The sequence below is a fragment of the Sceloporus occidentalis genome, unplaced genomic scaffold (genome assembly GCF_023333645.1).
Source record: "Sceloporus occidentalis isolate IW3139 unplaced genomic scaffold, rSceOcc1.0.p SCAF_41, whole genome shotgun sequence".
Taxonomy (NCBI): domain Eukaryota; kingdom Metazoa; phylum Chordata; class Lepidosauria; order Squamata; family Phrynosomatidae; genus Sceloporus; species Sceloporus occidentalis.
Genome location: NW_028317021.1, coordinates 7,607,594 through 7,614,277, shown reverse-complemented (window position 1 = coordinate 7,614,277; position 6,684 = coordinate 7,607,594).

Genomic DNA, 6,684 nt, shown 5'->3' with positions numbered 1-6,684 from the left:
AGATTTATAGATCTGGAAAAGAGATATCTATAAATTATAATTAATTATAATTATAATTATAATACAATACAATATTATGTTATAATATAACATTTATTAATGCAGTAAAATAATAACATATAATTATATTTTTCCAAAGAATATAAATTAAAATTATTAATACAATAAAATATAATTTATATTATAATAATAATTATATTTTTCCAAAAATATAAAAATTATTAATATATTAAAATATAATTTATATTATAATTATATTTTCCAAAGAATATAAATTAAATTATTAATACAAAAATATCTTATATTATAACATTATTATATTATATTATATTGTAATAAAATTATAATTTATTTGGATTTAGATTTGGATTTTTTGGACTCTAAAATTAAATTTTGGACTCCAAAATTAAAATTAAAAATTAAAATTAAATTTAAAAAATTGTATCCAAAATTATTTTAGGGGGTTATAAAATTTTAGCGTGCGTTTACAGTTCGTACTAAAATCGGGACCGGATCGAACCCAATTGCAATGAATGCTGCAGCAATGAATGGAAACGACTTCTCCTCTGTTCTCTGATTTATATATAAATGATAGATCGATAGAAAAAAGGACTACAATTCCCATTATCCACATTTTAAAATGTCGTCTCTATATTTGGGTTTTTTAAAAATAATAAAAATAATATTTGGATTTTTAAAATAATTGTTATTTAATGCCTTAAATCGTGAATTGCTGCTTAACTTTGCCTTATATATATAAATATATATATATAGAGAGAAATATATTTGGGATATTTTCTTTCCAAAAAATATGGAAATAAAGTCTTTAACAAAAGAGATCTGTGTCTTGTTTATTTATTTGCTTATTTATTTTTTATTTAAATATAACAAATAACATTTATTATAATTTATTTATTTATATTTAATTAATTAATTTTATTTATTATAAATAATTTATTTATTTGATAAGTGTAAATACTAATAGTAATAATAATTTAATAAATATAATATTTTAATAAATATTATATTTATTATTATTTAATATAATAATTATATTTTATATTTTATATTTTATGTAATATAATTATTCATTACATATTGTGTATTATTTTATATTAAATATATACATTATATAATATATTTAATATATTTAATATTATATTATGGCTCTATACACATTGATTTTTGTGCTTCGTCTCAAGTGTTTGTTACTCCAGACTCTTTTGTGAAGCCTTCCGAATGCACTTATATGCCTTTGCCAGTCTGTGATCGATCTCTTTATCAATCTTGGTGTCTGAGGAGATGATGCTTCCCAGGTAGGTGAACTGCTGAATGGACTTAAGCACAGATGTGCCTACAGTGATGTGAGGATGGTAGTGTTCTTCCTTTGGTGCCGGCTGGTAGAGAATTTCCGTTTTCTTCAGACTGACTTCTAGTCCAAAGAGCTCTGCAGCTGTTGCAAAACAAGATGTTAGGCGCTGCAGAGCTGCTTCCGTATGGGCAACGAGGGCAGCATCGTCAGCAAAAGGCAGCTCACAGACTAGATAGTTTAGAGTCTTAGTGCGGGCCCTCAGGCAGCTTAAGCAGGCTACCATCAGTACGGCAGCGTATATAAATGCCGTCTTCTTCTGTGAGATCTGCTGTAGCCCTTTGGAGCATCATGCTGAAAATTGTAAATAGAGTTGGAGCGAGAACACAACCTTGTTTCACACCATTAGTTATTAGAAAGGGCTCTGAGAGAGCATCGCCATATCTGACTTGACCTTGCTGGCCTTCATGTAGCAGGATGATCATTTTGAGGAATTTGGGGGGGCATCCTAGTTGTTCCAGGATCTGCCACAGACCTTTTCTGCTCACAGTGTCGAAGGCTTTGGTGAGGTTGACAAATGTTACATAGAGTCCTTTGTTCTGCTCTCTTCTCTTGCAGTTGTCTGAGGGCAAATACCATGTCTGTAGTGCTCCTATTAGCTCTAAAGCCGCATTGGCTTTCAGGGAGAAGTTCTTCTGCAATAGCAGGGACTAATCTGTTCAGCAGTATCCTTGCAAGGATTTTTCCAGCAATGGAGAGCAGTGTTATACCTCGTTAGTTCGAGCAATCCTATTTGCTCCTTTTTTCTTGTACAGGGTGATGATGACTGCATCTCGGAGATCTGATGGCAGTTCGCCTTTTTCCCAGCAACTCACAAGGAGTTCATGAAGTTTAGCATTGAGTACATGACCTCCATGTTTCCAAGCTTCAGGTGGAATTCCATCAATCCCGGCAGCCTTGCCGTTTTTCATCTGCTGAATGGCCTTAACGGTTTCTTCCAATTCCTTCTTCATCGGTTGTTGTGTCGTATATTGAATAGCTGAGTCTTGGGCTACTCGGGTGGCACTAAAGAGGCTTTGGAAATGTTCAGCCCATCGGTTCAGAATGGAAGCTTTATCTGTGATTAGTGTTTGACCATCTGTACTATACTGTATAATATAATATAATTATATTATATTCATTAAATAATAAAGCAATCCCTGAAAACTGCAGTTTCACTTTTCGACCAGCAGGTGGTGCCGTCTGCAAAGCTTTTCAATTGGGATCCAATTCTGCGCTTATGCATATTGTATGCAAATGAGGGCCTTTCTGCTCTCCTTCCTTCCTTCCTTCTCTCATTCCTCCTTTCCCTCTTTCTCCTTCTTTTCCCCTTCTCCTCCTTTCCTTCTTCCTTCTTTCACTGCTCCTTTCCCCTTCTTCTTTCTCCTTTCTTTCCTCCTTTCCCTCTTTCTCCTTCTTTCTTCTCCTTCCTTTCTCTCCCTCCTCCTTTCCCTCTTTCTCCTTCTCACTTTCCTCCTTTCTCCTTCCTTTCCCCTTCTCCTTTCATTCTTCTTTTCCCTCCTTCTCCTTCTCTCTTCTTTCTCTCACTCCTCCTTTCCCTCTTTGGCAGGGGGTTGGACTGGATGGCCCTAGTGGTCTCTTCCAACTCTACGATTCTATGATTCTATGATTCTTTCTCCTTCTTCCTTTCCCCTCCTTTCCTTCTTCCTTCTTTCTCTCATTCCTCTTTTCTCCCTTCCTCCTTCCTTTCCTCTTCCTCCTTCCTTCGTTTTCCCACTCCTCCTTTCCCACTTTCTCCTTTTTTCTCTCCTCCTTCCTTCTATCCTTCCTTCCATCTCTCATTCCTCCTTTTCCACTATGCAGGGACGTAGCTAGGATTTTAGGAAGGGGGGGGTCCAGACTAAGTGCCACCATTATAATGGGGCTTGGGTGCGGTGGCGCAGCAGCACACACTATTCATTTTTCTAATGAAAGGGGGGGGGGGTCCGGACCCCAAGAACCCCCCCCCCCTTGGCTACATCCCTGCACTATCTCCTTCTTCCTTTCCACTTCTCCTTCCTTCTTTCTCTCACTCCCTCTTTCTCACTCCTCCTTTCCCACTTTCTCCTTCTCCCTTTTCCCTCCTTCCTTTCCTTCTTCTCATTCCTCTCTGCTTCCCTCTTTCCTTCCTTACTTCCTTCCTTCATTCCACCTTTTCCTTTTTCCTTATTTCTCCTTCCCTTTCTCTCACTCCTTCTTTCTCTCATTCCTCCTTTCTCTCTTTCTCCTTCTCCCTTATTCCTCTCATTCCTTTCTCCTTCCCTTTCTTCTCCATCCTCTCCTTCTCCTTTCTTTCTCTCCTCTCTTCTCTCTTTCTCCTTCCATTCCTCCTCCTCCCTTCTTTCTCTCACTCCCCCTTTCCCACTTTCTCCTTCTTTCACTCCCCCTTTCCTACTTTCGCCTTCTCCCTTTCCTCCTCCTAAAACAAGGGAAGCCTTTCTTCCTCTCCTTTTCCTTTCCTCCCTCCCTCTCTCTCTCTCTTTCTCTTTTTATTTCATTCCCTCTTTCATTGGAAAAAGCCTTGCAGAGACTCCTCCTCCTTCTTCTTGCATTCCTTCAGGATTAACTTCTGCTCTCTGTGTAAACTCTGAGTAGCTCCAGACACCGAAAGGAAAGGAAGGCCGAAGGAGGAAGGAAGGGTCTCGAGTTCGAGAAACGGGGCCTGCGGGGGTCAAAGGTCACTTTTAGGCTCCTTTTAGGGCCTGCCAACAGAAGAAAAGGTAATTTTAGACTGTCTTAAAAAGTACTTACTACTACTACTAGTTACTACTAGTTACTACTAGTAGTAGTCGTTGTGTAGTGACTTGTTGTTTTTTCCTAGGGCTGAGAGAGTGTGACCGGGATTCGAACCTGGGTCCAAGTCACGAGACATTAGGACCCCGAAAGCTATTAGTAAGTGATGAGGTTTGAGGGTTATTGATAAGGGTTTGAGTATAGATTGGGTTTAATTGAAATCCTTTAATGAGTCAAAAGGGCCTGGAGTCATCTACATCTATATCTATATATGATTCCTCTCTCTCTCTCTCTCTACATATATATATATATATATATATTTGTATATCTTCTATCATATATCTATATATAATTTTGCTATGTGTGTGTGTATATATATATATATATAACCTTTATATCATATATATATATATATATATATATATATATATATATAATTTATCTTACATTTACATCTATCTATATATACATCTTATATTTATATCTTTTATACATACATATATAGATAGATACACATCTATCTATCTATCTATCTATCTATCTATCTATCTGCTAATATTTTAGGGCTTGAAATAGATAGATAGATAGATAGATAGATAGATAGATAGATAGATAGATAGATAGAAATATATATATAATGTATAGATACATAGATACAAAGAATATATAGATACAAGAACAGATCTGAAACCCCCCCCAAAAAAGTTCCTTTTTTTAGTAGGGGAATACAACTCCCAGAATCCCCTAGGAAAAGTTACTTTCACATGGTAACTTTTCTATTTTTTGACAAGCATTTTAGCTACTTCCAACAACAAAAAAGAGAGAGAGAGAGAAACACCAAAATGGAAGGATCTAGATTTAGATAGGAAATTGTATGTTTTTTTATGGTCAATGGGTCCCTTTCTTTTGAGTTTGTGGCAAAGAAATGGATATATATATATATATATATATATATATATATAATTTGCAAGGCTGATATATATATATATATATATAATTATTTTATTTATATCTTATATTTCTATTTATATTATGAATATTAAATATATATTAAATAAACGTGATTATATACATATAAATTATATTTATCTATATTAAAATATATAAATGATATAAATATAAATGTATACTAATTCAAATCAAATCAAAATATTATATTATTAAATATAAAATATTTAATTTATATTTATTTAAATAAATATAAATCTATTATACAAATTAATTAAATATCATGAAATGTAAATGGATATAAATATAAATTATATTTATATATATTTATATTTATTTATATTAAATACATATATATTTACACAAATACAAATTAAACATAAATAAATTAGATATGTATTTTAAACATAAATAAATCTAAATTAAATAAATATAATATATAATTTATATTTACATAAATATAATTTATAATTTATATAAATGTAATTTATAATTTATATTTATATAAATATAATTTATATTTATATAAATATAATTTATTTTTTATATTTATATAAATATAAATTGTATTTATGTAAATATAAATTATATTTATATAACTTATATTTTATATTTTATATTTACATAAAAATAATTTATATTTTATATTTATATAAATCTAATTAATAATTTATATAAATATAATATAAAATAATTTATAAAAATATAATATAAATAAAGGAGAGTCCTAGACGGGGATTTATTGCACAAAACTCGAACGCGGAGCCCTTTAGGGGTCTAGGTTATGGAAACGCTTTGCAACGCGGTTCTGTTAATTACGTTAACACCCTTCCTTTAATTAATTAAAGCCCGGGGCTGGAAGGAAAAACCGTTAGCGACGGATAGGAATGTGGTTTGCTCACTTTCCGTCACTTCGAGGGAAACGTTTGCGTCGAAACGACCCACCGCACGCCATTTGTAAATGAAAACATGAAGTTTGGGCGCCATCCTGCAAGCATTAATTCTTTAAATGCCAAATGAAGACAAAGCTTTGCGTCGTCTCCTCAAGTCGGATGGACGCGGTAAAGTCGTGATGGCGCAGTTTACGTTAATTCTCAGACCGGGCGCGGTTCCACTAAAGTCGATTTGGACGGATGCAATCCCAAATTTGGAGTAGCGAGATTCCTCTAAGAGACTGGCGCAGTTTTGCGGACGTGGTTTGGGCGGACGCAACTGCACCATTTTGCGAATGCAATATGGGTGGATGCAATTGTGCTATGCTTGGAGCGGCGCTAAATTTGTGAACATCCATTCAAATTAGACTGGCGCAATTCTGCGAAGGTTGGCGAATGCGATCCGGACGGATGCGATTCTGCTAACGCTTGGGAAGTAATTGCGCAAATTGGCATTCCTTGGTGTTTGGACACAAAATTTAAGGTGCGTATTTCCCAATATGTGCCGTATGGAAAAAGTCACGGACATATATATATATATATATTAATTACTGATTATATTATAATTGCTATAATTACGATTATATATATATATATTACATTATATTATATTTACTATAATTTATATATATATATATATATATATATATAATTGCTTTAATTATATATAGTATTATATTTACTATATTTTTATATATTTTATTATATTATTACTTATATTGT